This window comes from Oncorhynchus mykiss, chromosome 8 (assembly GCF_013265735.2).
Source record: "Oncorhynchus mykiss isolate Arlee chromosome 8, USDA_OmykA_1.1, whole genome shotgun sequence".
Classification (NCBI taxonomy): Eukaryota; Metazoa; Chordata; class Actinopteri; order Salmoniformes; family Salmonidae; genus Oncorhynchus; species Oncorhynchus mykiss.
The window spans coordinates 2,637,715-2,661,912 of record NC_048572.1 but is presented as its reverse complement, the minus strand read 5'-3'; positions in this window follow the sequence as shown (position 1 = coordinate 2,661,912).

Sequence of the window (24,198 nt, the reverse complement as noted above, 5' to 3'; positions counted from 1 at the left end):
TGGAGTAGTCATCACCTCTTAATCAGGGAACAGGAGGGGACTTAGCTGTAAATACAAATAGCAGATACATTCCATTACAGCTGTTGCATCGTAGGTTTGGACAACGAGTTTCTCTATGAACTTAAACTCAGACATGTAAGTTCATAAAGTCAAACACAGACTGCGCATCTCACCCACTTGACACATTAAAGTAGCCCAAGAAACGTTCCTGAACAAAGCCCTTATCATCCACATATCTGATGATAACTAACAACTGCAAGCAGACTGGTGGCACCATAGATCCCAGAGCGGTCAGACTGGTGGCACCATAAGTCCTAGAGAGGTCAGACTGGTGGCAACATAGATCCCAGAGCGGTCAGGCTGGTGGCACCATATGTCCTAGAGTGGTCAGACTGGTGGCACCATATGTCCTAGAGCGGTCAGACTGGTGGCACCATATGTCCTAGAGTGGTCAGGCTGGTGGCAACATATGTCCTAGAGCGGTCAGGCTGGTGGCAACATAGGTCCCAGAGTGGTCAGACTGGTGGCAACATAGATCCCAGAGCGGTCAGATTGGTGGCACCATATGTCCTAGAGCGGTCAGGCTGGTGGCACCATAGGTCCCAGAGTGGTCAGACTGGTGGCAACATAGATTCCAGAGCGGTCAGACTGGTGGCACCATATGTCCTAGAGTGGTCAGGCTGGTGGCACCATATGTCCTAGAGTGGTCAGACTGGTGGCACCATAGGTCCTAGAACGGTCAGACTGGTGGCACCATAGGTCCCAGAGTGGTCAGACTGGTGGCAACATAGATCCCAGAGCGGTCAGACTGGTGGCAACATATGTCCTAGAGCGGTCAGACTGGTGGCACCATATGTCCTAGAGCGGTCAGACTGGTGGCAACATAGATCCCAGAGCGGTCAGACTGGTGGCATCATAGGTCCCAGAGTGGTCAGACTGGTGGCAACATATGTCCCAGAGTGGTCAGACTGGTGGCAACATATGTCCTAGAGCGGTCAGACTGGTGGCAACATATGTCCTAGAGTGGTCAGACTGGTGGCACCATATGTCCTAGAGTGGTCAGACTGGTGGCACCATATGTCCTAGAGTGGTCAGACTGGTGGCACCATATGTCCTAGAGTGGTCAGATTGGTGGCAACATATGTCCTAGAGCGGTCAGGCTGGTGGCACCATAGATCCCAGAGTGGTCAGACTGGTGGCACCATATGTCCCAGAGTGGTCAGACTGGTGGCACCATATGTCCCAGAGTGGTGGGGCAATTTTTACTCCTGGGGCCTGGAGTTTTTCCTTATATGTTAACGTAACTAGGAAAACTTTGGACCCTATAAGGTATGACAGTGGATAATCAGTTGTAAAAAATGTTTTATATGCGCTATGACGGGACCAGTCACATGGTTGAAAAAAACTCCTGGCCCTGGGGGGGATGAAAACCCTGTCAAACTGCAGCTACCTTATATTTGTTCATATACATTATATTTAGACTAGATTAGGAGGGGTTGCATATTTGCATATTTGCATCATGCAGGCCTATGCAACTGTCATCACTATTAAGTCGCTTGATTAATTCCAGTTAATAATTTTGGATTTAAAACATATAGGAAGCCTAGCCAGCCCAAATTTGAATATAAACTAATTTCTCCTAACACACAAACAGACTATAAATACATAGGCTGTATGCAGCTGCTCTCATTAGTAGTCCACAGTTGATCAGACTGAAAAAACTGTCTCATTTTCATCCCATACAGCATGTCAGATTTCTCATGTTTAGGTGTAGCCTAGGCTGCTGCAACATTTATGGAATGAGTTTTTGCTTGTGTCTGTCCAGAGTGATTGTGTTATCATCTTTGCTAAATAAATACCGAAGGAAAGTGGAAAGTCTACTTGAGCGCATGCGAAAAAATGCACTGAGTCAAACTGTCTAATCTTTTAGAGAAGCTGTCAAATCCTTCGGAATTGTTTGACATCCCAGAAAAGACAGTTGAAAGTACGATATGTTCAGCAAGTAAAGCTTCGTAATGTGCAATTACCTTTGCATGCTCCTTGTAGTTGCCCTTATTGACGGAACTTTCCATCTCCACGTGTCCTCTAAAAGCAAATTCTTGCATTCCCAAAAACGCAGGCAAGGCCAGCAATAGGCACCATTGATGTAAGTATCTCTGTTAACCTGCTATACTTTTGATACCAGTTGGTATTGAATTACCTTTTCATTTTTCTTCATGAAACTGATCTTAGGCAGAGGTCAACCCTCACTTTAATTCACATCGTTTCCGTGTACCCCAGAGAATGAAAGGGGTTCTTCAACAAAAAGTCCACAACATTTTTGGCAGCATTAGCCATTCTTGTCACGAATACCACCGAAGGTGGCTCCCCTTCCTGCTCGGGTGGCGCTCGGTGGTCGTCGTCACCGGTCTATTAGCTGCCACCGATCCCTTTTTCCTTTTCGTTTGTTTTTGTCTAATTGTTTTCACCTGTTCCTTGTTGGGGTTTTGGGATGGGTGTTATTTAAGTTCGTTTTGCCCGCTGGTGTTTGTGCGAGCTTGTTGGTTTGTTACGTTTGATGATGTAGCGTGTTTGTTTTGGGTTTTTGTTGTCCAGTGTTTGTAACTAGGTTTTGGGTTTGTTTAGCGCCAGTGTTTTAGGGCATTCACCCATGTTTGGACCTGTTATGTTTTGAAGGACATGAAAGCGTTTTTCCCGTTCACTTCACTCTCTGCATTTGACTCCTCACTCATCACTCACCCGACGTTACAGAAGCCCGCACCACCAGATGGAGTCAGCAGGAGCAGCGACCACCCCACTCCCCACGATGGAGGAGAGAGTCCTTCATCATACATCCATCCTCCATCGCATCGGATCAGCAATGGATCAAATGATGGAGAGGATGGACCGTTGGGAGAGGAATGGTCTCCCTACTACCCCACCTTCCCTCCCACCAGCAACTCTACCATCTCCTACAGCGGGATCCGGTGCCAGCTCTCTGCGCATCACGCTTCCAAGGGAGTACGATGGAGCGGTGGCGGGGTGCCAGGGATTTCTGCTACAACTAGAGCTCTACCTGGCCACTGTTCGGCCTGCTCCCTCGGACGAGGAGAGCGTGAGTGTCCTCGTCTCCTGCCTGACGGGTAGGGCCCTGGAGGGGCCACTACCTGGAGTTCACCCGCCTTTTCCGGGCTGTGTTCGATCATCCTCCGGAGGGCCGAGCGGCAGGTGAGAGGTTGTTCCATCTCCGGCAGGGGACGAGGAGCACGCAGGACTTTGCGTTAGATTTCCGGACTTTGGCCGCTGGAGCTGGGTGGAACGACAGGGCCCTGTTAGACCATTACAGGTGTAGCCTAAGAGAGGACGTCCGCAGGGAGCTGGCTTGTCGGGACACTACGCTCAGCTTGGATGACCTGATCGCCATGTCTATCCGGCTAGACCATCTGCTGGCTGCTCGCGGACTTTCTGAAAGGGTACTGTCAGTTCCACCACCTGCCCCCCCCCCCCGCTCCCATCCCAAAGGAGGTAGGAGGGGCTGCGTCTAGGGAGACCGGAGGAGGAGGCTCCTCCTGTACCCATTGTGGACGGAGAGGGCACACTTCCGGTCGGTGCTTGAGGAGTCCATCTGGGAGTCGAGAGGGCAGGCCGAACACTCCTTGGTCACCCCAGGTGAGTCAGCAACACACTCTCCCAGAGCTTCCTGTTAGACACCTCTTTTTGTTAATCTGTTTCCTTAAGTTTTTCCCCTCTCTCCAGCATTTGGCGCTAGTCGATTCAGGCGCAGCAGGTAATTTTGTAGATCGCGACTCACCCAGAGGTTGAGGATTCCGTTAGTTAAGGTGCCTCAATCCTTCCCCGTGCACTCCTTAGATAGTCGACTGTTAGGGTCAGGGCTGGTCAGGGAGGCCACGATTCCTCTGGAGATGATTATGATTCTTTATCGATTCACCTGCATTTCCGGTGGTACTGGGGATTCCCTGGCTGGCTATTCACAATCCTAAAACTTTGTGGAGACAGGGAGCTCTCCAGGGATGGTCTGATGAGTGTTCAGGCAGGTGTTTAGGAGTTTCCATCGGTGCGACAACGGAGTTCAGACCAGGTTTCCACCGTGCGCATTCCTGCTGAGTATGCCGATTTGGCTATCGCCTTCAGGAAGAAGAAGGCGACGCTATTACCACCTCATCGACAGGGGGAATGTGTAATAAACCTCCAGGTAAACGCTGTACTCCCCAGGAGTCACGTGCATCCGTTGTCCCAGGAGGAGATGTTGGCTATGGAGACATTTGTCATGGAGGCTCTGGGACAGGGGTATATTCGGCCCTCCATGTCACCCGTCTCCTCGAGTTTCTTTTTCGTGAAGAAAAAGGAGGGTGGTTTGCGTCCGTGTATTGATTATCGAGGTCTAAATTCCATCACTGTGGGTTTTAGTTACCCACTACCTCTCATCGCTACGGCGGTGGAATCATTTCACGGGCTGCGATTTTTCACGAAACTGGACCTCAGGAGCGCGTATAATCTGGTACATATTCGGGAGGGAGATGAGTGGAAAAACGAATTTAGTACCACATCTGGCCATTATGAGTACCTCATCATGCCGTACGGGTAAAAGAATGCTCCAGCCATCTTTCAATCCTTTGTTGATGTGATTCTCAGAGACCTGCATAATAATGACGACATCTAGGTCTACTCCCCTACACGCGCCGAGCATGTGTCTCTGGTGCACAAGGTTCTTGGGCGACTGCTGGAGCATGACCTGTACGTGAAGGCAGAGAAATGTGAATTTTCCCAACGAGCTGTTTCCTTCCTGGGTTATCGCATTTCCAGCTCGGGGGTGGTAACGGAGGGTGACCCCGTCAAGGCCGTGCGTAATTGGCCGACTCCCACCATGGTAAAGGAGGTGCAGCAGTTCTTAGGGTTTGCCAATTACCTACCGGAGGTTTTTCCGGGGCTTTGGCCAGGTGGCGGCCCCTATTACCTCACTGCTGAAGGGGGGGGCCGGTGCGTTTGCAGTGGTCGGCAGAGGCGGACGGAGCATTCCGTCGTTTGAAGGCGCTGTTCACCGACGCGCCAGTGTTGGCGCATCTGGACCCTTCTTTAGCATTCATAGTTGAGTTGGACATATACGAGGCTAGGGTTGGAGCGGTGCTCTCCAAGCGCTCGGGTACGCCACCGAAGCTCCGCCCCTGTGCTTTTTTCCGAAGAAGCTCGGGCCAGCGGAGTGGAATTATGATGTGGGGGATAGGGAGTTCTTGGCCATGGTTAAGGCTCTGAAGGTGTGGATACACTGGCTTGAGGGGGCTAAGCACCCTTTTGTCATGTGGACTGACCACCGTAACCTGGAGTATATCTGATTTCGTTTTACGATCTCATATCGACCAGGTTCCCTCAATACTAAGGCCGACGCGCTGTCCCGCCTATACGACACTGATGACCGGTCCATCGATCCTACTCCCATCATTCCGGCTGCCAAGCTGGTAGCACCGGTAGTATGGGAGGTGGACACGGACATCGAGCGGGCACTAAGGGAGGAACCTGCGCCTTCACAGTGCCCGGATGGTCGTAGGTACGTGGCGCTCGCTGTTCGTGATCAATTGATTCGATGGGCACATAGTCTACCCTCATCAGGTCACCCGGGTATTTAGAGGACGGTGTGAAGTCTTAGAGGGAAGTACTGGTGGCCTACCTAGGCTCCTAGGCATTTGCCACGACGGAAATTACAACCCCTCCCCGTTCCACAACGGCCGTGGTCCCATCTATCGGTGGATTTTCTTACGGATCTTCCCCTGTCTCAGGGGAACACGACGATCCTGGTCGTTGTGGATCGGTTCTCTAAGTCCTGCCGTCTTATCCCGTTGCCTGGTCTCCCTACGGCTCTGCAGACTGCGGAGGCACTATTCACCCATGTCTTTCGGCACTACCGGGTGTCCGAGGATATCGTTTCTGATCGGGGTCCCCAGTTTACGTCCAGAGTATGGAAGGCACTTATGGAGCGGCTGGGGGTCTCGGTCAGCCTGACCTCGGGTTATCACCTGGAGAGTAATGGGCAGGTGGAGAGAGTGAATCAGGAGGTGGGTAGGTTTCTGCGATCGTATTTCCAGGACCGGCCAGGGGAGTGGGCGAGATACATCCCCTTGGCAGAAATGGCCCAGAACTCACTAAGCCACTCCTCTACCAACATGTCACCATTTGAGTGCGTGTTGGGGTACCAGCCGGTTCTGGCACCATGGCATCAGAGCCAGACTGAGGCTCCTGCGGTGGAGGAGTGGGTGCAGCGCTCTAAGGAGACCTGGAGAGCCGTCCAGTAGTCATTGCATCAGGCGAGTGGACGGCAGAAGAAGAGCGCTGACCGTCACCGCAGTGAGGCCCCCCTGCTCCTCCGCCTGCCCTGCCTGGAAGCTGAGTCCGCAGTGTGTAGGGCCATTTAAAGTCTTGAGGAGAATAAACGAGGTGTGTTATCGATTGTTACTCCCTTCATATTATCGTATTAACCCCTCGTTTCATGTGTCTCTCCTCAGGCCGGTGGTAGCTGGTCCCATGCAGGAAAGTGAGGTTCCGGAGGTCCCTCCGCCCCCTCTGGACATCGAGGGGTCCCCGGCGTACACGATACGGTCCATTCTGGACTCCAGATGCCAGGTGAGGGGCCTGCAGTACCTTGTGGACTAGGAGGGGTACGGGCCGGAGGAGAGGTGCTGGGTCCCGGTGGGGGATATATTGGATCCCACTATACTTAGGGAGTTCCATTGCCTCCATCCGGATCGCCCTGTGCCTCGCCCCCCGGGTCGTCCCCGAGGCCGGTGTCGGCGCGATGCGGGAGCCGCGTGTCGGGGGGGGGGGGGGGGGGGGGGGTACAGTCACGAATACCAACGAAGGTGGCTCCCCTTCCTGCTCGGGTGGTGCTCGGCGGACGTCGTCGCCGGTCTATTAGCTGCCACCGATCTATTAGCTGCCACCGATCCCTTTTTCCTTTTCGTTTGTTTTTGACTAAATGTTTTCACCTGTTCCTTGTTTGGGTTTTGGGATGGGTGTTATTGAAGTTTGTTTTGCCCGCTGGTGTTTGTGCGAGCTTGTTGGTTTGTTACGTTTGGTGATGTCAAATCAAATCAAATCAAATTTTATTTGTCACATACACATGGTTAGCAGATGTTATTGCGAGTGTAGCGAAATGCTTGTGCTTCTAGTTCCGACAATGCAGTAATAACAAGTAATCTAACTAACAATTCCAAAACTACTGTCTTGTACACAGTGTAAGAGGATAAAGAATATGTACATAAGGATATATAAATGAGTGATGGTACAGAGCAGCATAGGCAAGATACAGTAGATGGTATCGAGTACAGTATATACATATGAGATGAGTATGTAAACAAAGTGGCATAGTTAAAGTGGCTAGTGATACATGTATTACTTAAGAATACAGTCGATGATATAGAGTACAGTATATACGTATGCATATGAGATGAATAATGTAGGGTAAGTAACATTATATAAGGTAGCATTGTTTAAAGTGGCTAGTGATATATTTACATCATTTCCCATCAATTCCCATTATTAAAGTGGCTGGAGTTGAGTCAGTGTCAGTGTGTAGGCAGCAGCCACTCAATGTTAGTGGTGGCTGTTTAACAGTCTGATGGCCTTGAGATAGAAGCTGTTTTTCAGTCTCTCGGTCCCTGCTTTGATGCACCTGTACTGACCTCGCCTTCTGGATGATAGCGGGGTGAACAGGCAGTGGCTCGGGTGGTTGATGTCCTTGATGATCTTTATGGCCTTCCTGTGACATCGGGTGGTGTAGGTGTCCTGGAGGGCAGGTAGTTTGCCCCCGGTGATGCGTTGTGCAGACCTCACTACCCTCTGGAGAGCCTTACGGTTGAGGGCGGAGCAGTTGCCGTACCCGGCGGTGATACAGCCCAACAGGATGCTCTCATCTGTAGAAGTTTGTTAGTGCTTTTGGTGACAAGCCGAATTTCTTCAGCCTCCTGAGGTTGAAGAGGCGCTGCTGCGCCTTCTTCACGATGCTGTCTGTGTGAGTGGACCAATTCAGTTTGTCTGTGATGTGTATGCCGAGGAACTTAAAACTTGCTACCCTCTCCACTACTGTTCCATCGATGTGGATAGGGGGGTGTTCCCTCTGCTGTTCCCTGAAGTCCACAATCATCTCCTTAGTTTTGTTGACGTTGAGTGTGAGGTTATTTTCCTGACACCACACTCCGAGGGCCCTCACCTCCTCCCTGTAGGCCGTCTCGTCGTTGTTAGTAATCAAGCCTACCACTGTTGTGTCGTCCGCAAACTTGATGATTGAGTTGGAGGCGTGCGTGGCCACGCAGTCGTGGGTGAACAGGGAGTACAGGAGAGGGCTCAGAACGCACCCTTGTGGGGCCCCAGTGTTGAGGATCAGCAGGGAGGAGATGTTGTTGCCTACCCTCACCACCTGGGGGCGGCCCGTCAGGAAGTCCAGTACCCAGTTGCACAGGGCGGGGTCGAGACCCAGGGTCTCGAGCTTGATGACGAGCTTGGAGGGTACTATGGTGTTGAATGCTGAGCTGTAGTCAATGAACAGCATTCTCACATAGGTATTCCTCTTGTCCAGATGGGTTAGGGCAGTGTGCAGTGTGGTTGAGATTGCATCGTCTGTGGACCTATTTGGGCGGTAAGCAAATTGGAGTGGGTCTAGGGTGTCAGGTAGGGTGGAGGTGATATGGTCCTTGACTAGTCTCTCAAAGCACTTCATGATGACGGAAGTGAGTGCTACGGGGCGGTAGTCGTTTAGCTCAGTTACCTTAGCTTTCTTGGGAACAGGAACAATGGTGGCCCTCTTGAAGCATGTGGGAACAGCAGACTGGTATAAGGATTGATTGAATATGTCCGTAAACACACCGGCCAGCTGGTCCGCATGCTGATGTATCCGCTGTCCAGTGTTTGTAACTAGGTTTTGGGTTTGTTTAGCGCCATTGTTTTAGGGCATTCACCCATGTTTGGACCTGTTACATTTCGAAGGACATTAAAGCGTTTTTCCCATTCACTTCGCTCTCTGCATTTGCATCCTCACTCATCACTCACCCGACGTTACAATTCTACCATTTTGGCGCAGAAAACTGCACAATCTGGCGCTGGTAGCTAGCTAGCTACTAAAGTTAGCAAGGCAAATGTTAAATAAATTGCACTAACTGGACACAAAAATAAAGTTCTAAAATTAAGAAAATGATTTACAATATGCCTCAACAGTCTCCTGTAATTTGAAAAACGAATTTCAATTGAATAATATCCCAAAAATGCTGAGCTATCACTTTTCACTCTTAATCTCTATCCAACAATGCCACCTAGTTTCTCAACATAGAACCCCCATAATGCTGCACAAGCATTTCGCTACACTCGCATTAATAACATCTGCTAACCATATGTATGTGACCAATAAAAATTGATTTGACGCTCTGTGGCACAATCCAAATACAACACACTAGGCTCATTATCTGATCCTAAGTATATGATTGGATGGACAACATGTTAGTTCATACTGCAAAAGCTTTGATTGGTTGGAGGATGTCCTCCGGAAGTGGTCATAATTACAATTTTTGTCTATGGAAGGGGGTGAGGCCTACGAGTCAATGTACCCAGAGGAGGACGGAAGCTAGCTGTCGTCCGGCTATACCGTGGTGCTACCATATAGAGTACTGTTGAGGCTACTGTAAACCTTCTTTGCAAAACAGTGTTATTTAATCAATTATTTGGTGACATATGAATATATTTACTAACGTTTTATCTAAAAAGGGTAACGTTTTTAATGTTTCACTATTTTTATTTTTATGAAATTTCACTAATGTGCATGTGCGTGTGTGCGCGTGTGCGTGTGTGTGTGTGTGTGTGTGTGTGTGGAGGTCACCTTCTGTCCCTCCTGGGAGATGATGATTTGAGAGCAGCAGACGATTCTGAGTGAATAAAGAGTGACGGTACAAATGGATTGACTGTCAGATGCAACTGGAACTTAATTCGTAGGTTGATAACAGAAATTGCCAGTGAAATATTTGAGTGAACAGATTTAATTTCAGGGTATAAGGGGAAGAGACATTACAGGCCATCCAAAAGAAAATGATCGTCCCCTGGCAAATATCAGACTAAAAGCATTAGATGTAAAACCTGCGTAAACAAGTCAAGTCTGCGATCTGCTGTCTTATAGCAGTTATTTATTTAGGTCTTATAGCAGGTATTTATTTAGGTCTTATACGTAGCAGGTATTGATTTAGGTCTTATAGCAGGTATTTATTTAGGTCTTAAAGCAGGTATTTTACACTTTAAAAAGCAAATCACACAACTCTCCCCACACCACACACCAAACCACACATCCAAAATCACACCCCACAACTCACCACATGCCCCCACTCACACGACACCCCACCTCACACCTCACCCCACACCACCCAAAACCAGCCCACACCAAACCAAACCACCCCACCTCACACCACACCACCCAACACCTCACACCTCACCCCACACCACCAAACACCAGCCCACACCACACAAATTGTGTCCTTCAAACTTTGCTTTTGTCAAATAATCCTTCATTTACAGCAATTACAGCCTTGCAGACCTTTGGCATTCTAGTTGTCAATTTGTTGAGGTAATCTGAAGAGATTTCACCCCATGCTTCCTGAAGCACCTCTCACAAGTTGGATTGGCTTCATGGGCACTTCTTATGTACCATACGGTCAAGCTGCTCCCACAACAGCTCAATAGGGTTGAGATCTGGTGACTGTGCTGGCCACTCCATTATAGACAGAACACCAGCTGACTGCTTCTTCCCTAAAGAGTTATTGCACAGTTTGGAGCTGTGCTTTGGGTCATTGTCCTGTTGTAGGAGGAAATTGGCTCCAATTAAGCACAGTCCATAGGGTATGGCATGGCGTTGCAAAATGGACTGATAGCCTTCCTTCTTCAAGATCCCTTTTACCCTGTACAAATCTCCCACTTTACCATCACCAAAGCACCCCCAGACCATCACATTGCCTCCACCATGCTTGACAGATGGCGTCAAGCACTCCTCCAGCATCTTTTCATTTTTCTGCGTCTCACACGTTCTTTGTGATCCAAAACACCTCAAACTTAGATGTGTCTGTCCATAAAACTTTTTTTCCAATCTTCCTCTGTCCCGTGTCTGTGTTATTATAAAGATTAACTAGTCAGTGGCCACACCCACGTGAGCATAGACAATACGTCGGCGTCATGGAACCCCCCTTTTCTACTGAAATGTATAAAACCCACTCCTGATGAAATTCACACCAGACAATGCAAACCCAGGTGTAAGCTAAGGTTGCAAATGGTTGAATTTCTGAGACCAAAACATGCCGGGTGACAGTGGTGTGTGAAGTGATTTAAACTAAAATTCAACCAAAGGATAAGACTATACCACATGGAGCATTGGCTACATGGCTGGAAATGGTTCAACTCTGAGACTATTGATCCCTACAGAATAAGAGCAAATCTTAGACATAAAATTACTAGTCTACAGCTGTAAGTTACGTAAACCTAGGATGAGAATACAGACAACCGCTGAAGCATCTATTCTATGAGAATATTTCTGAATGGTACTGTTACATACGCCTTTTGGAGGAGGGAACGCAACACCCTGCTACATCTCAACACCCCGTGGAGTGAAAAAGTATGTGATCGTAGGTGCAAGGAAGGACGACAGAGGCAGAGAAAAATACCGTTTACAGGGAATTTATTATTCCTTAATACGGTAAGGTGGGGAAAAGGGGCTGGACAGAACCAAAGCAAAGAAAGTAAAAGTTAAAGAGTCCCCTCTCTTACCTTACCTGCCTTCCCACTACTTACCTAACCGTTAGCACCACTTGGCGCGCTAACCAATATACAGAGGCTGGTCCGCCCAGGTCTTACCTAATGTGCATAGACAGATGAACTTCTTTGGGACTGGGGGGCAGTATTGAGTAGCTTGGATAAACAAGGTGCCCAGAGTAAACTGCCTGCTACTCAGTCCTAAAAGATAGAATATGCATATCATTAGTGGATATTGATAGAAAAAACTGTTTGAATGATGTCTGTGAGTATAACAGAACTCATATGGCAGGCAAAAACCTGAGAAAAAATCCAAACAGGAAGTGGGAAATCTGAGGTTTGTAGTTTTTCAAGTCATTGCCTATCGAATATACATTGTCTATGGGGTCATATTGCACTTCCTAAGGCTTCCACTAGATGTCAACAGTCTGTAGAACCTTGTTTGATGCTTCTACTGTGAAGGAGGAGGGTATGGGAGCTGAATGAGTCAGAGGTCTGCCAGAGTGGCATGAGCTGATCACAAGCGCTCACGTGACAGTTAGCTTGCGTTCCATTGCATTTCTGAAGACAATTGAAGTCTCCGGTTGAAACATTATTGAATATTTATGTTAAAAACATCCTAAAGATTGATTCTATACTTCGTTTGACATATTTTTACGAACTGTAATATAACTTTTCGTCTGAACTTTCGCCTGGACATGCCCGCGCTTCGTGAGTTTGGATTTGTTTACCAAACGCTCTAACAAAAGGAAGTATTTGGACATAAATGATGGACTTTATCGAACATTTCAAACATTTGGAACTGGGATTCCTGGGAGTGCATTCTGATGAAGATCATCAAAGGTAAGTGCATATTTATAATGCTATTTCTGACTTCTGTTGACTCCACAAAATGGCGGATATCTGTATGGCTTGTTTTGTTGTCTGAGCGCTGTGCATGGTGTGCTTTTTCGGTAAAACTTTTTTGAAATCTGACCCAGCGGTTGCATTAAGGAGAAGTGGATCTAAAATTCAATGCATAACACTTGTATCTTTTCGCAATGTTTATTATGAGTATTTCTGTAAATTTATGTGGCTCTCTGCAAAATCACTGGATGTTTTGGAACTACTGAACATAACACGCCAATGTAAACTGAGATTTTGGAATATAAATATGAACTTTATCGAACAAAACATACATGTGTTGTGTAACATGAAGTCCTATGAGTGTCATCTGATGAAGATCATCAAACGTTAGTGATGAATTTTATCTCTATTTCTGCTTTTTGTGACTCCTCTCTATGGCTGGAAAATGGCTGTGTTTTTCTGTGACTAGGTACTGACCTAACATAATAATTTGCTGTGCTTTCGTTGTAAAGCCTTTTTGAAATCGGACACTGTAGCTGGATTTACAACAAGTTTATGGTGTAAAATGGTGTAAAATACCTGTATGTTTGAGGAATTTTAATTATGGGATTTCTGTTGTTTTGAATTTAGCGCCCTGCAATTTCACTGTGACGCTTGCATCCCGAATATCCCAGAGAGGTCAAATACCATGGGTTATGCATGCCCGCAAGCCTCTTGCCTAAACACTCCCAAGATGCGTACCGCTTCCCCGCCTGGGAACAAATGAAACTTAATTTTTACTAATACTTAGTGAACTATTTCAATAACCAAAAACACTAAGTCCTATTGGCATTGTCACGATCGTCGTTAGAATCATCGGACCAAGGTGCAGCGTGACATGGTTTCCACATATTTAGGTTCTGGACTGTGGACCGTCTCAGGAGGTTCCCGGACTGTGGACCGTCTCAGGAGGTTTCCGGACTGTGGACCGTCTCAGGAGGTTCCCGAACTGTGGACCGTCTCAGGAGGTTCCGGACTGTGGACCGTCGTTGGGGGTTCCGGACTGTGGACCATCATTGGAGGTTCTGTGAAACGTCGCCATAAGCTCTGGACTGGGAACTGTCTCCGGATTCTCTCGACTGGGAACTGTCGCCGGAAGCTCTGGACTGGGAACCGTCTCCGGAAGCTCTGGACTGGGAACTGTTGCCGGAAACTCTGGACTGTGAAAGCTCTGGACTGTGAAAGCGCACTGGAGGCCTTGTGAGTGGGGCCGGTACAGGTGGCACTGGACTGGTGACACGCACTTCAGGGCGAGTGCGGGGAGCAGGCACAGGACGTACCGGACTAGGAAGGCACCCAGTGTGCCTTCCTAGTCCGGTACGTCCTGTGCCGACCTCCAGTAGGCCTGATGCGTGGGGCCTGTACAGGTGGCACCGGACTGGTGACACGCACTTCAGGGCGAGTGTGGGGAGGAGGCACAGGACGTACCGGACTTGGGACACGCACTTCAGGGCGAGTGCGGGGAGGAGGCACAGGACGTACCGGACTGGGAAGGCATACTGAAGGCCAGAAGAGTGGAGCCGGTACAGATTGCACCAGCCTGCTAACTGGATCCTCTGGTCAGATGTTGAGAAGAACACACTTGCACAACATCTCTCTTACCTCTTTCTCTCCCAACTTCTCCATTGCCTCCTTAGCAGTCTCTGGCTCTTCCCGCGGCTCAGCCGCCAGCTTCATCTGCACCCCCCCAAAAAATATTGGGGTTTCTGTGGCCGTGGTCTGACGATTCACTCCTCCAGAGTTTGCCATTCGGGCTCTGGCACTCTCCTCGGCTCGACCGGCCACCCCTTCCCAAGGAAGGGTTTTGTATCCTCCCATTACTTCTTCTCATGTCCAAAACTCCAAGGTGCAGCGTGATATGGTTTCCACATATTTATTTAGTAAAACGCACATAGCAATTGTAAGGGATCTCGTCCTCCTCTTCTGAGTAGGAGAAGCGAGAAGGATCGGAGGACCAAAACGCAGCGTTGTAAGGGTCCATAATGTTTATTTAAAAAAATAAAATGAATACTACGAAATACAAAACAATAAACGTGAAATTAATGAAACAGTCCCATGTGGCGACAAACACTGACATGGAAGACAAACACCCACAACCCAAAACTGAAACCCAGGCTACCTAAGTATGATTCGCAACCAGGGACAACAATTGACAGCTGACTCTGATTGAGAACCATACTAGGCCAACTCAAAAACCAACATAGAAAAACAAACAGACTGCCCACCCCAACTCACGCCCTGACCATACTAAAACAAAGACAAAACAAAGGAACTAAGGTCAGAACGTGACAGTACGTGACAATAAACAATATCCCACAAACACAGGTGGGAAAAATAACAACTTAAATATGATCCCCAATTAGAGACAACGATTACCAGCTGCCTCTAATTGGGAATCATGCAAAACACCAACATAGAAAAGAAACTAGAACACAACATAGACATATAAATACTAGATCACCCCCTATTCACGCCCTGACCTATTATACCATAGAGAAACAATGGCTCTCAATGTTCAGGGCGTGACAGGCATACACATTCCTCGGAAGGAGAGGCTACAAAATAATATCCACAAAACTTTTACTGACCGCCACAACAATCAACACATGACATAAAAATAAGCTTTTTTTCTGACGAAGGAACACCGGCTTTTATCAAGCTGGAGGAGTTGGTAATAAAGAGACAGCTGTATCACCTGACGAGAGGGAGGGGTCAGAGCTCCAATCAGCGATGGGGCTGACCAATCAGATGCTTCAGGAATCCAGGAAGCCATTTGCTGAAATACATACACATACAAACCCACAACAACACAGAAACTGGAGAACGTAACAGGTACTCTGAAGTTACCATGAAATACTTAGATCTTCGGGGAAAGGCAGCCAGAGAGACTCTGTGGACTCTCCCCGGCAGACGGACAGGATTCCAACAGAGAAGACAACAATGACAAATGGGCGTAAATATGAATTGCAATTTCTTTTCGAATGAGCGGTCGTTCATGTAAAGTATTAGCAATTTCTATGAGTGTAGTAATCCTCTGAGTTTCCCGCTCTTGAACAGCACACCCCTTTTCTTTTGTCTATCAAGCCGTCATATCGGCTTTTCCTTCTAGTGAATTTTTCTTTGGATCGTTAGTAACCCAATGTATAATTAAGACAATTTGTATATCAATGATTCATAATTTATGCTAGGGTTCGTGCAGATAACCAAGAATTTTACGATGCTCAGATGAGACTGATAGATAAAGAATAATGAATGATTGACTGCTACTGATATAAAAGATCTTCAGATCTTTAAGAGTGGATTCGGGAGATGGCCAAATACATTTGATATAGAGAGGCTAAGGTGTATGTAAACTCAGTTTTTCACAATTTTTGACATTTAATCCTAGTATAAATTCTGTCTTAGGTCAGTTAGAATCACCACTTTATTTTAAAAATGTGAAATGTTAGAATAATAGTAGAGAAAATGATTTATTTAAGCTTTTATTTCTTTCATCACATTTCATCACGGGGCTTTGTGATGGCCACTCCAATATCTTGACTTTGTTGCCCTTAAGCCATTTTGCCACAACTTTGAAAGTATGCTTGGGTCATTGTCCATTTGGAAGACCCATTTGCGACCAAGCTTTAACTTCCTGACTGATGTATTGAGATGTTGCTTCAATATATCCACATAATTTTTCTTCCCCATGAAGCCATCTATTTTGTAAAGTGCACCAGGGCCTCCTGCAGCAAAGCACCCCCACCAACATGATGCTGCCACCCCGTGCTTCAGGATTGGGATGGTGTTCTTCGGCTTACAAGCCTCCCCCTTTTCCCTCCAAACATAAGGATGGTCATTATGGCCAAACAGTTCTATTTTTGTTTCATCAGACAAGAGGACATTTCTCAAAAAAGTACGATCTTTGTCCCCATGTGCAGTTGCAAACCATAGTCTGGCTTTTTTATGGCGGTTTGGAGCAGTGGCTTCTTCCTTGCTGAGAGGCCTTTCAGGTTATGTCGATATAGGACTCGTTTTACTGTGGATATAGATACTTTTGACCCTGTTTCCTCCAGCATATTCACAAGGGACTTTGCTGTTGTTCTGGGATTGATTTGCACTTTTAGCACCAAAGTACGTTCATCTCCAGGAGACAGAACCCGTCTCCTTTCTGAGCGGTATGACGGCTGCGTGGTCCCAAGGTGATTATACTTGCTTGAAAGGGTACAGGGTAAATGGGATCTTGAAATACATCTACAGGTACACCTCCAATTGACTCAAATGTCAATTAGCCTATCAGAAGCTTCTAAAGCCATGACATAATTTTCTGGAATTTTCCAAGCTGTTTAAAGGCACAGTCAAGTTAGTGTATGTAAAAGTCTGACCCACTGGAATTGTGATATAGTGAATTATAAGTGAAATAATCTGTCTGTAAACAATTGTTGGAAAAATGATTTGTGTCATGCACAAAGTAGATGTCCTAAATGACTTGACACAACTATAGTTTGTTAATTAAACCTCTTATGGATAGGGGAGACGCTAGCGTCTCAACTGGCCAATTGCCAGGGGAAATGCAGAGCGCCAGATTCAAATAAAATGCTATAAAATTCAAACTTTCATTAAATCACACATGTAAGATATTTAATGAAAGCTACACGTTGTGAATCCAGCCAACATGTCAGATTTTAAAAATGCTTTTTTGGCATAAAAGCATAAAAAGCTATTATCTGATAGCGTGCACCCATCTGCACCAGCAGTAAACAAGGGAGCTAGCGTAGCAGGCGCAACACAAAACGTTGAAATAAAATATAAAATATGCATTACCTTTGACAAGCTTCTTTTGTTGGCACTCCAATATGTCCCATAAACATCACAATTGGTTATTTTGTTCGATTAATTCCATCCATATACAGTGCCTTGCGAAAGTATTCGGCTCCCTTGCACTTTGCGACCTTTTGCCACATTTCAGGCTTCAAACATCAAGATATAAAACTTTTTTGTGAAGAATCAACAACAAGTGGGACACAATCATGAAGTGGAACGACATTTATTGGATATTTCAAACTGTTTTAACAAATCAAAACGGAAAAATTGGGCGCGCAAAATTATTCAGCCCCTTTACTTTCAGTGCAGCAAACTCTCTCCAGAAGTTCAGTGAGGATCTCTGAATGATCCAATGTTGACTTAAATGACTAATGATGATAAATACAATCCACCTGTGTGTAATCAAGTCTCTGTATAAATGCACCTGCACTGTGATAGTCTCAGAGGTCCGTTAAAAGCGCAGAGAGCATCATGAAGAACAAGGAACACACCAGGCAGGTCCGAGATACTGTTGTGAAGAAGTTTAAAGCCGGATTTGGATACAAAAATATTTCCCAAGCTTTAAACATCCCAAGGAGCACTGTGCAAGCGATAATATTGAAATGGAAGGAGTATCAGACCACTGCAAATCTAGATATCTAGATATTCATGAAAAGTGTTGTTTAAAGTTTGCCACAAGACACCTGGGAGACACACCAAACATGTGGAAGAAGGTGCTCTGGTCAGATGAACCCAAAATTGAATTTTTTGGCAACAATGCAAAACGTTATGTTTGGCGTAAAAGCAACACAGCTGAACACACCATCCCCACTGTCAAACATGGTGGTGGCAGCATCATGGTTTGGGCCTGCTTTTCTTCAGCAGGGACAGGGAAGATGGTTAAAATTGATGGGAAGATGGATGGAGCCAAATACAGGACCATTCTGGAAGAAAACCTGATTGAGTCTGCAAAAGACCTGAGACGGGGACGGAGATTTGTCTTCCAACAAGACAATGATCTAAAACATAAAGCAAAATCTACAATGGAATGGTTCAAAAGTAAACATATCCAGGTGTTAGAATGGCCAAGTCAATGTCCAGACCTGAATCCAATCGAGAATCTGTGGAAAGAACTGAAAACTGCTGTTCACAAATGCTCTCCATCCAACCTCACTGAGCTCGAGCTGTTTTGCAAGGAGGAATGGGAAAAAATGTCAGTCTCTCGATGTGCAAAACTGATAGAGACATACCCCAAGCGACTTACAGCTGTAATCGCAGCAAAAGGTGGCGCTACAAAGTATTAACTTAAGGGGGCTGAATAATTTTGCACGCCCAATTTTTCCGTTTTTGATTTGTTAAAAAAGTTTGAAATATCCAATAAATGTCGTTCCACTTCATGATTGTGTCCCACTTGTTGTTGATTCTTCACAAAAAAATACAGTTTTATATCTTTATGTTTGAAGCCTGAAATGTGGCAAAAGGTCGCAAAGTTCAAGGGGGCCGAATACTTTCGCAAGGCACTGTATATCGAAAATGTCCATTTATAAAGCACGTTTAATACAGAAAAAAACAGCTTACAAAAACACAACGTCACTACAAAATATTTCAAAATTTGCCAATAAACATTGCCAAAATATTTCAAACTACTTTTGTAATACAACGTTAGGTATTTTTAAACGTTAATAATCGATCAAATTGTAGACGGGGCAATCTGTATTCAATACATGAACGTAAAGAAACCAGCTCTGCTTTTCACGTCTTGTGCAACTCACAAAAGGGTCCCCAGTTCCGAGTTGGCCTACTTCTTCAATGCACAAAGGAATAACCTCAACCATATTCCAAAGACTGGCTACATTGTGTGGAAGCGGTAGGAATTGAGAATTGGTTCCTATTAAATATCCAATGGCAAAGACAATATAGTGAACAGAGATGGAAAAAAATAATAAAAATCAGAACATTTAGTCCTCTGGGTTTTGAGTGCTACATAAGTTCTGTTATACTCACAGACATGATTCAAACAGTTTTAGAATCTTCATAGTGTTTTCTATCCAAATCTATGAATAATATGCATATCTTATATTCTTGGCATGAGTAGCAGGAAGTGGAAATTCTGCCCCCTAGCAAGAAATTTGTGGAGTGGATGAAAAACGAGTTGTAATGACTCCAACCTAAGTGTATGTAAACTTCTGACTTCACCTGTATGTCTGTTTGACGTGTTTGCAAATAGATCATTCAAGTGTTTAGGCATTTTCAACTCACAGATGTTTCTTAAAAACACTAGAAGAGAAGTAGTCAATTTCTCCTCAATCATGAAAGACTATCATGCATGTTGTTGATGTTAGTTCTGTGTGTGGATTCGTTCTCATGTTGCAAAACTTTAAATAGTTTTTTTACATGGCATAAAAGTAGACTCTACAAAATGGTATATCATACACTGCATGTTTTAGGAACAATGGGGAAGTAATTGTCACGTCCCGACCATAGAGAGTCCTTATTTTCTATGGTGGTCAGGGAGTGACTGGAGGGTTAGTCTAGTTTATTATTTCTATGTGGGGTTCTAGTTTTGTTTTTCTATGTTGGTGATTTTGTATGATTCCCAATAAGAGGCAGCTGGTAATCGTTGTCTCTAATTGGGGATCATATTTAGGTAGCCTTTTTTCCACCTGTGGGATGTGGGATATTGTGATTTTGAGTTAGTGCACATAGTATCTCTGTTGTCATGGTTTGTTGTTAGTTGTTTATGTCTTTGCTTAGTTTCACTTTCTATTAAATCATGTGGAACTCAACATCCGCTGCGCCTTGGTCCGACATTTTTTCTAGCAAACGTGACACTAATTCTGTTTTGAATGTTCATAAACTTGTAAATTCACTTTTGAGAAAAGGGCCTTTGAATTTTTTGGTACTGGATACTGAAATAGATAGTAGCAGCAACGTATGGCGTGTGTGTTAGGACAGAGGTATGTGAATAGAGGCACTGCAGAAAATGCTGATGACTGGTCCGTCCAATCCATGCATTAACAAGGGAATCTATATTCGTAGAGCCTGTTTCTGTCCTGCTCTTGACTTTGGTGCAGGGCATGTGATGTCCATAGCCCCTTCGTTGCAAAACTCCTTGATCTTCTCAAAAATATTGTTTGCCTAGCTGTGTCCAGTCCAGGTGGTGCTTGTACGGGCTGACCATCAATGGGAGGAAGGATGTCAGCGTTGTGCAGCAGCTGAAACCTGGTCCTGACTGAGTCCGAACGCTCCTTGGTGACAACAACACCAGGCTCCAGACCATCGAAGCTGTAAAACAGGAAATAACATTACAACATTGTACAACATCAATTCACCTCCCAAGTTTAGATAAGAAGAATAACTTCATACAATGCAATGAAAATGATATTCACCTGAAGTGCTGGTGCTGCTTGATCTGTGGCAGCAACCTGAAGTACGAAGTCAGGTGTTGTTGCCAACCATATGTAACAGTACAAATTTAGACCGTCCCCTCGCCCATAGCCGGGCGCGAACTAGGGACCTTCAGCACACATCAACAGTTACCCTCGAAGCATCGTTACCCATCGCTCCACAAAAGCCGCGGCCCTTGCAGAGCAAGGGGAACTACTACTTCAAGGTCTCAAAGCAAGTGACGTCACTGATTGAAACGCTATTTAGCGCCCACGCTAACTAAGCTAGCCGTTTCACATCCGTTACACTCACCCCCCTTTTGACCTTCCTCCTTTTTCCGCAGCAACCAGTAATCCGGGTCAACAGCATCAATGTAACAGTACAAATTTACACCGTCCCCTCGCCCATACCCGGGCGCGAACTAGGGACCTTCTGCACACATCAACAACTGACGCCTACGAAGCGTCGTTACCCATCGCTCCACAAAAGCCGCGGCCCTTGCAGAGCAAGGGGAACTACTACTTCAAGGTCTCAAAGCAAGTGACGTCACTGATTGAAACGCTATTTAGCGCCCACGCTAACTAAGCTAGCCGTTTCACATCCGTTACACTCACCCCCCTTTTGACCTTCCTCCTTTTTCCGCAGCAACCAGTAATCCGGGTCAACAGCATCAATGTAACAGTACAAATTTAGACCGTCCCCTCGCCCATACCCGGGCGCGAACTAGGGACCTTCTGCACACATCAACAGTCACCCTCGAAGCATCGTTACCCATCGCTCCACAAAAGCCGCGGCCCTTGCAGAGCAAGGGGAACTACTACTTCAAGGTCTCAAAGCAAGTGACGTCACTGATTGAAACGCTATTTAGCGCCCACGCTAACTAAGCTAGCCGTTTCACATCCGTTACACATAGCTTTCCACCAACACCGTACTGTTGCACCAGCACCGTACCATCCTCCAGTCCAACCAGCTGCGGGATGTTGACCCCTGTCATATTGCTGTCCTTCACAATACCAGCAATCTCAGACAAAGTGTTCAGTCTGGTCTTTCTGATGCGCTGCTTGATGAGGCCGAAGCACCAGTTGGGGACAAACTTGGTGTGGCCTGTGATCAGGAAGTGAAGGTCCAGACTGTGGTGGAGCTATAGTAGATGGACCTGGCTATATAGGGTCAGAAGGATAGTAGATGGACCTGGCTACATAGCGTCAGAAGGATAGTAGATGGACCTGGGTCAGAAGGATAGTAGATGGGACCTGGTTACATAGGGTCAGAAGGATAGTAGATGGACCTGGGTCAGAAGGATAGTAGATGGGACCTGGCTACATAGGGTCAGAAGGATAGTAGATGGGACCTGGTTACATATGGTCAGAAGGATAGTAGATGGGACCTGGTTACATAGGGTCAGAAGGATAGTAGATGGGACCTGGCTACATAGGGTCAGAAGGATAGTAGATGGGACCTGGTTACATATGGTCAGAAGGATAGTAGATGGGACCTGGATCAGAAGGATAGCTGATGGGACCTGGGTAAGAAGGATAGTAGAGGGGACCTGGCTACATAGGGTCAGAAGGATAGTAGATGGACCTGGCTACATAGGGTCAGAAGGATAGTAGATGGACCTGGCTACATAGGGTCAGAAGGATAGTAGATGGACCTGGCTGCATAGGGTCAGAAGGATATTAGATGGACCTGGATACTTAGGGTCAGAAGGATAGTAGATTGGTCCTGGGTCAGAAGGATAGTAGATGGATCCTGGGTCAGAAGGAGAGTAGATGGGACCTGGCTGCATAAGGTCAGAAGGATAGTAGATGTGACCTGGCTACATAGTGTCAGAAGGATAGTAGATTGGACCTGGGTCAGAAGGATAGTAGATGGGACCTGGCTACATAGGGTCAGAAGGATAGTAGATGGGACTTGGCTACATAGGGTCAGAAGGATAGTAGATGGACCTGGATCAGAAGGATAGTAGATGGAACCTGGGTCAGAAGGATAGTAGATGGATCTGGCTACATAGGGTCAGAAGGATAGTAGATGGTACCTGGCTAAATAGGGTCAGATGGATAGTAGATGGACCTGGCTACATAGGGTCAGAAGGATAGTATATGGGACCTGGGTCAGAAGGATAGTAGATGGGACCTGGGTCAGAAGGATAGTAGATGGGACCTGGCTGCATAAGGTCAGAAGGATAGTAGATAGGACCTGGCTACATAGGGTCAGAAGGATAGTAGATGGGACCTGGTTACATATGGTCAGAAGGATAGTAAATGGGACCTGGATCAGAAGGATAGTAGATGGGACCTGGGTAAGAAGGATAGTAGAGGGGACCTTGCTACATAGGGTCAGAAGGATAGTAGATGGACCTGGCTACATAGGGTCAGAAGGATAGTAGATGGACCTGGCTACATAGGGTCAGAAGGATAGTAGATGGACCTGGCTGCATAGGGTCAGAAGGATATTAGATGGACCTGGATACTTAGGGTCAGAAGGATAGTAGATGGGACCTGGCTACATAGGGTCAGAAGGATAGTAGATTGGACCTGGGTCAGAAGGATAGTAGATGGGACCTGGGTCAGAATGATAATAGATGGGACCTGGCTACAAAGGGTCAGAAGGATAGTAGATGGGACCTGGCTACATAGGGTCAGAAGGATAGTAGATGGACCTGGGTCAGAAGGATAGTAGATGGGACCTGGCTGCATAAGGTCAGAAGGATAGTAGATGTGACCTGGCTACATAGGGTCAGAAGGATAGTAGATTGGACCTGGGTCAGAAGGATAGTAGATGGGACCTGGGTCAGAATGATAATAGATGGGACCTGGCTACATAGGGTCAGAAGGATAGTAGATGGGACCTGGCTACATAGGGTCAGAAGGATAGTAGATGGAACTGGGTCAGAAGGATAGTAGATGGGACCTGGTTACATATGGTCAGAAGGATAGTAGATGGGACCTGGTTACATAGGGTCAGAAGGATAGTAGATGGGACCTGGCTACATAGGGTCAGAAGGATAGTAGATGGGACCTGGCTACATAGGGTCAGAAGGATAGTAGATGGACCTGGGTCAGAAGGATAGTAGATGGGACCTGGTTACATATGGTCAGAAGGATAGTAGATGGGACCTGGTTACATAGGGTCAGAAGGATAGTAGATGGGACCTGGCTACATAGGGTCAGAAGGATAGTAGATGGATCTGGCTGCATAGGGTCAGAAGGATATTAGATGGACCTGGATACTTAGGGTCAGAAGGATAGTAGATTGGTCCTGGGTCAGAAGGATAGTAGATGGATTCTGGGTCAGAAGGATAGTAGATGGGACCTGGCTGCATAAGGTCAGAAGGATAGTAGATGTGACCTGGCTACATAGTGTCAGAAGGATAGTAGA